Raw genomic sequence first — 10874 nt, 5'->3', positions numbered from 1 at the left:
TATGACAGTGTCCTCAGAGAAGGGGGATATTTGGACACAGAGACAGATACACATGGAGGAAAGATGATGTGAAGATACTCAGGAGGTGACACTGTGACTGGAGTGAGGCATCTACGAGCCAAGGGGTGCCAAAGATTGACAGTCACCAATAGAACCTAGGACAGAAGGATTCTCCTCCAGAGCAGCAGAGAGAGCATGAACCTACGGACACCCTGATTGATCTTGGACTTCCAGCCTCCAGAACTGTGAGACAATAAGTTTCTGTTGTTTTAAGACACCTAGTTTTCGGTGCTTTGTTATGGCAGCCAAGAGGTACTGCCCAGCTGGTGTTGGTATCTCTGAGGGGACACCATGAGGCTGGTGCTGGGAGTGTGGAAACAAGTGGAAGCTGGAACCAACTGCTCCTGGAATCACCTGCCAGTGGTGGGATGAAATATTACCATTTGCATGATGTTGACAGAGACCCCTTCTCTCTCTTCCAGCCTTCTAGTCTCCCTCTTGTTTGCTCCTTGGCCAATGCCCACATAACAAGGAGTCAGCTGTCAGGGTAGAAACATGGCATGCAGAACCCCAGCATCACAGAGCCAGCAACGGCAGGCGGACCGGGATCTGAGGGACAAGAGATTGATAACCAGCATAGGGCATGTGAACTTGGATGGAGGAAAAAAATCTTTATTTTTATTAACCTCTCTCTGAGATCTAGCATTTTCTTCCTTTTTAAATATAGACCAAAAATAAGGAAATAAAATCAGAGTTGTATTAGCAGTACCTGTGACTCTGTCACTAATGTTTTCATAGCACATTAGAGTCGCTGCAGATATTTCAAATTACCATTTATGCTCATCATCACCACTTGAAAACTGTAGTAGGTGTTAGACTTGCTGCTAGACCCAACAATGTAATGTGCTGGTAGAGAAGCAAATTTATTACTAACATGATTCTGTGTTTTAATGTTTTTGTGACTTTGTTTAGCTGTGGTTTTCTTTTGTACTTTTATTTTTATTGTGGTTTATGCATTGAAAAATCTTTGGAAAGGATTTCCAGACTTCACCTGACTGACAAAGGGGTTACCTCCACAGGGTTGTTGTGAACTGACCGACATAGAGCACTGAAAACAGGGTCTAACATGCCTTTAGTTTATCCATAATTCTCTAGGTGCCCTGGGAAATAAAGCCACAGTTTCTTGTATAGCAATGTGGTATTTAAATTGTGCTCCCTGGACCCTCAGGAGTTCCAGTGAAGTGTATTCACGGCGGCTGTGGCAGATGAGAAGTTTGGTGAACAGGCAGCACTTTACCTGCTACTCCACTGAAGACAGGAACCTTCACTTTTACATAATGTATATATTGAGTTTGCAGATGAGATTGCATTTGAAGAAAACACCCCAAGCGAGGCTCTACGGAGTTTGCAAACCACAGCTCTTGGAACGTGCCATCTCCATGGAGACCCAGGAAATGTACCCCACGGGGCAGGCAGTCGCTGCCCACTGGAATGTGACTGGGTTTTGTGTTAGTCAGAGTCACAGAAGGGAGCAAGGGTGCCACTGAAAAGGGTTACTAGAAAACAGTGTCATAAAGGGACTACTGGAGCAAGTACGGTTCAAGAACTCAAGGAGGGACAGTGTGGAGGCCTGGGCCATCGCCACCCACAGGCCTGAAGAAGGACAGGGAAGGAGTGTCTGGAATCCAGAGAGGATGGATTTATGGAAAGGGTGCCTGACAGCACTGAAGCTTTTGGAGAGGGATGCAGCCAGTCTGTGGGCACCGTTAGGGAGGAGCCAGCAGAATGGGTACTCTGACCACACTCTCTTCTCACTCTTCGATCCCCTATAAGTACTGTCCAGTGGCCGAATGCCAAGCAGAAGCCAGAAGGCAAGAAGCCTATAGATGTAGCCCCAGTGGTGGGCTGCTAAATAAATACTTAACACCAAACTCTGAGGCACGCGTGTGTGCACGTGCACACTTAACCTGCAGCGTCTGCCAATCGCCACAGTCAATATTCCCACCATGGTCATCAGACATGGAGTTATAACAAGATGCACACAGTCAGCCTTGGCAGGCTCCAGCACACCACTGAAATAGGCCATAGGGCAGAGAAGGATGGAGAGGGGTCTGGAAGGGCAAACAAAATGTCCATGCTGCAGGCCAACAGTGCTGACGTCTGGACCAAGGGCATGTGTTCTGTCTCTACCATCAACATAACTGCCATTTCCAAGGCTAATGCAGAATGGTTAAGTAGAATAAGGATTTAGCAGTTCAGTATTACAGAACAGAGGAGAGAGAGACAGTGTGAACTGCATTCTAGGCTAAGGCTGGAAACGTTCCTCACAGACACGTGTTGCCAGGAAAGACCAGTGCCAGCACGAGGATGGTCAGAGTGGTAAGTTGCGCTTTTCCAGCTTCAATGAGTTTCATCTGATAGCTCAGCAGTATCCTATGGCCAGCTACAGTTGGATCCCGTATGGACGGAAACAGTGACACAATAGACATGGGTGTCCCAGGGTGGGGCTCATCTGGCACGGAGCTCCAGGTCTTAGAGGTCATAATGCCTTCCTGTTACCTGCTGGCGGCGGTGGCCACAGAGCCATTAAACCAACTGTTCATGACCCTGCGTGTACCCCTCTTGGCTGTGCCATTGTTGAAGAAACTGGGATTCTGTGATGCTTAGGGCAAGCTCTCTGGGTCCTAGTGCTTTTCTTCTGTATGCAGAAGGCACAATTCAATTCTTTGGGTAACAAACAGTGTGAATCAGAGCTCGGCAGCCACCTCTGCTCCCCAGATCTACACCAGTGGTACCCCCTGCCATCCCCTTCTCCATGCCAGAGTCTCAAACTCTCCCTCCAAAACTGTAGAGAAACCATTCTATAAGTTCCTCTTTTTCTTGTACTGCAGCCTCTTCATCCTAAGGTCCAGGCGCTAGCCCATAGAGGTTGAGGCAGAAGACAATCCAAGTGGGAAGCACTGCTCTGTTCTCCAGGTCATCTCCCCCGTGCCACATCCCACCTCCTGGTTCTCTCACCAGATGAACATGAGTAGCGAGTGGACAGGGTGGCAGGAGCTCTGTGTGGAGGTAGCAGCATCATTGCAAAACTTGGCCAAACAGAGAACCAGGTCTGAAAGATGTCCCCTGCAACCAAGGAGATGGTGCAAAAGTAAAATCTTCCCTTCCTCTCCCCAACCCATATCTGTTTCAACTGTCCTGGTCTTCCACCTGGAACAATGTACTGCTAAACTGGTAATGTAAATTTCTTTTGACAAGTTCTCTTCCCTAAGACTTGAGGAGGATTCTAACAGCATCTACTCTTGTTGTATATAGGAAACCGAGACGCTGGGCAGACCTCCCATCAGAGGGTTGTTAAAGAGAACAAAAACACCATGGAACCTATGGAAATATACTGGGACGTAAAAGACAGAGAGCACGTTATTCAGGGTGCAGTTACAGGAAGAGCATGGTCTTTGGCATTATTTTACACAGGAGACAGAAGAAAATGCTAGAAAGCAGGCTATGAAACAAGATTTGAATAAAGAATGTGGAGGGACTGAGATGTCAGTGGATTTGGCTAAAAGACAGAGAAATAAAAAAGGAAATCAATGAGGTGAAAAAAACGAAAACCTAAAATCCAATTAAAAATTTAAATCTGCATTACCATCAGAATAGAGCAGGCTCAACTGCAGAAAACATAATCCAAATGTAAAGAATAAGTTTGCCAAGCTCTGTGAAACATAAAAAAACAGACGCCAGAATGAAAACTGGCAGGTATAAAGACCAGACTGGAGAGATCCATTGTATGGGCAACTGTCTTGTCAACAAAGGAGAATCAGGAACTGAAGATGCAAAAGCAGAGTCTTAGATATTACACAATTTAAAAAGTTATTGTTTTCCTTTGAAAAGAATTGCACAGGATAGTGGTTAAAAGCTCAGACTTTAGAGTGAAATAGACCTAAGTTTAAGTCTCTGCTCCATCGTTGACCTCCTATGAGTCCTTGAAACTTCATTTCCTCATCTGCAAAATGGGGGTGAAAACAGCTCTCATAAGGTTATACATACAGAGCACGTAGCAGCATATGTGACAACAGTATCAAAGTTTCAAAGGGGTTTACTGAGTACCAGGCAAAAGTAATAACAAGAAACCAACCCATAGTTATCTGTGGTAGAATGTGTAAATATCAAGGTTGCAAGGGAAATTTTCTTATAAGTACTTGGATGAGAGGGACAACAGGTAACCTGAAAAGGAAGAAAACCCATCTATCTTCGAGTTCCCCTATCGAACCACATTAAATGCTAAAAGAATGTGTCAACTGTTAGTTTTGAGAAAAGGAAATAGTTAATCAAAATTATGGACTCCATTAAGTTGCTAGTCATGTATAAAAGCAACAAAGAAACAGTCTCAGCTATTTAAGGACTTAGAAAGCATATCTTCTCTGTATCTTTCTTAAGACAGTACATAAAGGGTGCTTACAGAAACCAAGACACACAAATAAAGCACGTAATTAAAGTTAATTTGTGCTGTAATAGGATGGGTAGTGAGCATTAAAATCTATTTTATTTGGAACAAAGCCTAAATAATCATTGGAAATATGATTATAAAATAGAATACAATTGTCAAAAAATAATTAATTACAATCTGGGATGCAATTTCGAATTTTACCAACAGAGATAGATAGGAGTGAACACAGATGAAGGAAAATCATTTTAAGTTTTTCATCTTACTTAAGAGGGAATCAATAGATATTGTTACATTCCCATCATTGATGATAATGGAAATATGGGCCAAGGCTATTTTTTAATGTAAAAAGTAGGCACTAGTATAATTTAAAAATGTCTTTCATATTAGTTAGGGTTGACTAATGTAAGAAAATAATCTAAGTGATTCATTTTCAGAAATGACTTATCTGAGGGTGTTTTAACTGATTCAGACCCAGCCTAAAAGTCGTCTGACTGGCCCAGCCCATTCCCAGAGCATCTCTGAACAGATAGAGCTCTCCTTGAGATGGTAATTAGTTACTAGCCCCCACCGTTTTCTTCATTCCCTCGTGTTTCTCTTTCATTGGGCTTAAGTGGGCCTTTTTCACGGGCTTGTCTTGAGCCCCCAGACAAAGGAATTCCTTGCAAGGGGGTAATAAATTTTAGCCATCCTTCAGGAAGATTGTGCATCCCAGTAGTACTCAGCCAGTGAGGAAGTGGGGGGACGGACTCACGTACTAGGGAATAGATTGCCTGCTACCGCCCTTTTCTGCATGCCTGTCCCATTCACAGACACGCAGACTTGAAAGGCCATTATTAAAGTCTCGCTTTGCTGTACCTCATGTCTCCGTGTCCATCCTTTGGCATTGGACCGATGAGGGCATTTCTCAGAACTAACTGCTTTAAAAGAGAAAAAAAGTCCCACAATCTTAGTGGCTTATCACAGTACAATTGATTTCTGGCTCAGGGCATAGTTCCATGGGGGTGGCGGGGAGGGAAGGAGGAAGAGTCTCGTCACAAGGCTCCACCTAGATACGAGGAAATTGAGAAGGTCACCTAGCTGTATGCCCAAGAGGAAGAGGAGGACATGGATTTCGAAGGGCACCAAGCCCTGTATTTCCTTCGTCCTGCACAGAGAAGGCACACCCCTTTCAGTACCAATATCATATTAGTCACGCTTCAGTCAGGAAAACACAAACCAGTCTAGTATTTCAAGTAGGGAATTGAGGGAGACCTGAGTACACCACCCCCAGATATGAAGGATTATTGAGCTGAAGGCAGTTGAGAAGAAGCTCTCTGCCCCTCCCTCTATTTGCCTAAAAGCAGGACATAGATTTACAAGAGAAGAAAGATACCCTGCTCCATGCCTCCCAACTCCCGACTTCTACCAGGGAGGACAAAGGTTAACCACTGAAGACAACTTTGGACGCTTATCAGCCTGGAGGTCGTAGAAGAGGAATCTACATTAACAAGCTCCATTAACGAACCTTTATCTTCCAGTTATTTGCCTTCCTCCAAGTTCCAGGACTTGTCACTTCTCCAAGACCCTAGAGACTCAAAGTCCCTTTCCTTTGTCTTGCCACTTCTCTAGAAATGTACTGTTGTTGAAATCCTTTCGAAGCTAGAATTCAAAGCCACCTTTTTGAAAACTGCTCATTCCCTGGGTGTCTCCTGTGTATACGTGAAATATACATGTTATAAACTTCTGTTTGTTTTTTTCTTGTTAATCTGTCTTTTGTGACAGGGGTCTGCTCCAACTAAGAACCTGTGGAGCTTATTCTTCCCCTACAAAATGCAATACAGAGATACAGATATACAGGAATACAGAATGCAGTGCAGGTGCTCACAGAATCGTTGGAAGGTCTAAGGAAGCAGAGGTCAGGGCAAACAGTGACTGGCTTTTGGGAAATGATATGTAAAAATTGCAGGAAGCTTCCAGTAACAATCTCAGCTGTCTGAAGCACCCAAGCAGGCAACATGCAAGCTATCAAGGTGAAGTTGCTGCAGCCCACATGTCAGGAAGCCACCTCTGCCCACATCTGCTGCTGCTGGAGGAACAGGAGGCTTCTCCCTCTTGGACACCGTCTTGATCTCACACAGGTACTTCTCACCGCCAGAATCTAAACAGGAGCCCTGATGACAAGGGATTCTGAGAAATAACTGCCAGAAGGGGGCAAAGTTGATGACAAGCTGATGGCAGACCTTCTAGATCACTTGGGGAGGGGGGAATCATAGAAAACACAGTACACGTGATTCTCGCTGTTTGTGGTAGTTACACACTATAACGTCACTGCAAACACTGAACTAGCAAATGCTGAGCCGTTGCTCCTGCAAGACAGAGTTAGATGGCTGTGAGCCTCTGGTCACAACATTTCCATCAGCTGATCAATACGTAACCTTCTTTTATGTGTTTTTCTGTTTGAAGACACCTTTTTTAATATTTTGCTGATTCATTAACATTGAACTCACGGTCAACAACACTATCACTTGTGCCTGAATGAAGCTTATCTAACACACATATTTTCTAAGTAAGGTGCCTCTCAGCCCTCCCGCACTTAGGAACACTAGACAGCACTTCAGTACTGTCCTTGGGGACCATTTTAAACAGTGAAAACAAAAGGCACAAAAATGCAAAAAACATGACACTAAATCAGCCACAAAAAGGGCCGTTGTTTACAGCGAGAGGTGAGACAAGGAGGGTTGCTGCCTTGCTCAATCTCAGGGGGAAACAGGAGCATCAGGAGATAAATTCTTCGCTGCTCTGTGCATGTCTATGTATGACTATGAAAGTAATAGTCGCACATAGCTCAGTTGGTTAGAGGACAGCCTTGTAACACCAAGGTCAAGGGTTCAGATCCCCATATATGCCAGCTGTCAAAAAAAAAAAAAAGAAAGAAAAGAAAAAGTTCCATGAGTATTGATTAATTTTGAGGTTAAAAATAAATTTTAGTTAGTAGATGAATTTGCAAGTACAGAATCCACAAATAATGACTATCAACTGTACATAAAATGACAGACAGAAAGTAAAGGAAATAAAGCACTAAAATGAAAACCAGAATTAAAATACACACTTAAAACACTCAGCATATGCTTGGATTTTATTTGGTGGGGAAAAAATACTCAGAGTATTCAAAGGCAAATGCAAATTATTTAAGTAGCATTAATCACCTATCAAATTATCAGAACAGATTAGAATGTTGGTAAGCATGTAAATAGCTATTAACTTGCTTGAGAGAAATTTCATGGTAAATATCAAAAGCCTTAAACATGTTGAAACTCAGCCTAGCATTGCAAATCTAGCATTAGCCTAATAGGCTTAGATGTATACTGATATTTAATTATAAGAATATTTATCTTGCTAAAACGTATAATAGAAAAAGAGAAAGTATATATAGCTTAAAAATCCACATAAAAAATTAGAAAATAATATATAGAATTTGATTCTATTTATATAAGTAAAAAGGAAAAATGAAAGACCCACATGATTACTTAAATAATTATGAAAAAAAAGACCTAATTTCTTTAAAGGTAAACTTAACAAAATCTGAGCAAATTAGGATAGAAAATAGTATATTTAAAGAATTAAATATTCTAATGCAATATCATCTTTTAATATGAAACTGACTATGTTGAAGTCGGAAAAGAAAAAGATAATACTATTATGTCAGTTCTCACCAATGAAATCAAATAAAAGAAAAAAAGAACTAAACATATTCAAAGAGGGAGATAAATATTATTGCTTACATATGATGTATCTTTTTACCTAGAAAACCCAGTTGAATCACTAAAAATCTTTTCGAAATAATCAGAAAGCTAAGTTAGATTTCTGATAAATACAACAAGCACATGAAAAGATGGTCAACATCACTTGTCATTAAGGAAATGCAAATTAAAACCACGATGATATACTAAGGCATACCCACTAGAATAGCTAAAATTTAAAAGTCTGACCACACTTACCATTGACAAATAATAGGTAAGAACTGGAACTCTCCTTTACTACTGTTGGGAACGTAAAATGATACAATTTCGAAAATGGCTGATCAGTTTGCTAAAATGTTAAACACATATCTTCCATATGACCCAGACATTCCATTTGTAGGCATTTACCCAAAAGAAAGATATCATATGTCCACACGAAGACTTGCACATTAGTATTCATAGCAGCTGTATTTGTAGTTGCCAAAAACTAGAAACAAGTACATGTGCATCAGCAAGTAAATAGACATGGTGGTACATGCACGTGGTACAGCTGCAATGAAAAGGGATAAGCCATTGATGCACAGATGAATTCAAAATAGTTATGCCATATGATTCCATTAATAAAAAGTCCTAGAAAATGCAAACAGATCTGGCAGAAGGCAGATGAATGGAAAGCAGGAAAGGATGGATGACAGAGAGACACAAGGAAGCTTTTGGGGATGATGAATATGCTTGATTGTGGTGATGTTTTTATAAATGTACACAAAAGTCAAAACTCATTCAAGTACACACTGTAAATATGTGCAGCTTACTGTATGCTGACATACCTCAATAAAGCTGAAAAAATATAAGTAAAAAGACAAAAAAATAACTGTAGTAGCCTATATATGTTATTTTTACATATTAAGAATAACCAGTTAGAAGATATAATTGGAAAATGTTTCATTCATTACACCTACGTAAAATACAAAATAACCTATAATAAATTTAACAGCAGTGTAGTAGACATTGTATGGAAAAAATATATATATATGCCTTTGTAACAATTTGAATCTTTGAAAATCTTTGGGAAAAACAGATTGGAACAAATGAGAAGACACAATGTGCTGCTAGATGGGAAGATTTAAATGGGCGTAGTGGATACTGTGATGAGTCACTGAGATTTCCACTTAGAGACCAAGACACTCATTCCTTGAACTGCTGAGAGAGTTGGCTGTGAATGGCTCTTTGCTGATTGCACTCCAGGAATCTCCCTCAGTGGAAGAAAGCCACGTCTCCCATGCTTAACATCTCTTTTCCCTGGGTCCTTCACATCTAATGTTTTATGAAGGCTTGGTCCCCTTGCCTCAATTTGGACAACTATGATTTTCCATCCCAGTCCCAGAACTCCCCTTGGGATTAGATGTTTTGTCATGAATTCATTACAGTTCACCTGCTTCCTCTATCCAATCCCACATCCTTCACACCCAGAGAGGTATTAGTCCCACAGGTACTCCCTTATAAACCTACTTATGCAAATCTTCTGAGTCTGCTTCCCAGGGAACTTGACTTACTACAAAGGGTAATTGTGTCAATTACACCCAAATTAAAGTAAGCATTCAATGCAATTTCTCATCAGAGTAACAGCGGAATACTTTTATTAAGTGAAAATAGCTAAGAAACTGGGGGTGTGGGTAAGAACAACAAAGTTAGACTTGAAACACCAGAAATTAAATTTTATTGTAAGGCTATAATAATTTAAACAGTATATTAATGGTGCAATAACAGAAAATCAGTCAATGAAACAGAAGAGAAAATACCATTCACACTATAAGTAACTTCCAGGATGATATTATCTTTCTGGAATGTTCTCTGTACTTCTTTGACTTTTTGAATCCTGTCTCTTCCCAAGGATAGCAGTTCCATAAAATCCTTTTTAGTGGAAGCCACGCATTCTCTCATACGGACACCAGGGGTAGTATCAGCCTTCTCCTAACTCCCTAATAATGTTATCAGGACATTAGTTTTTCCTCCTCATACTAATTCATTCTTTTTTAAGGTTCAGGCCACTTTATTATTCCTCCTTCTACCCTTCTCGTCAATCTTCTACCAAAGTGAGCATCAAGCGTCTACACCCATTGACCACTTTTACACCTGGTCCAGCCTTCCTCTCCACCTTCGCATCTACTATCATCTTAAATGAATTCAGTACCCATGCGGGCAGCACACCTAACACCCTGGTGTCTTTGTCATTACATCACTGTGCCTATCACACCACACATGGCACAGAGTAGAGACTAATAAACACAGCTTGGCTAAACAAGAGGAAGAATGCAAGTGGAAAAGCATGGGACTTTGTGGAATATACTATAAAGCATATGTACTTCACAGGGCCTGGTTTTCCAAAGCCTTGCAGTTTCAAATATTGACCTTGCGGAGGACTGGAAATTTCCCTCAGGGTATAAGTCTCTGTTGCAAGATAAGGATTGTGGCACAGCAGGTTGCTGGGTCAAAGACAGACTAGTTACTGATTGTTATGTAAAGATACTAAGAAATTGCCGTTAAGAAGGAATGTTTGCTAAGATCAAACTGTTGTTGATAGAACGACTTAATTGCCTTACTGGAATGTCATCTGACTTGTTTCACTTGAAGTTACCAGCCTATACTGTTAAACTATAACCCCACCTTTGTTCTCTTCCTGTAACTTCCTGGTCTGGAAAATAAATGCT

Source organism: Cynocephalus volans, chromosome 2, assembly GCF_027409185.1.
Source record: "Cynocephalus volans isolate mCynVol1 chromosome 2, mCynVol1.pri, whole genome shotgun sequence".
Taxonomy (NCBI): domain Eukaryota; kingdom Metazoa; phylum Chordata; class Mammalia; order Dermoptera; family Cynocephalidae; genus Cynocephalus; species Cynocephalus volans.
This window is presented reverse-complemented; position numbering follows the sequence as displayed.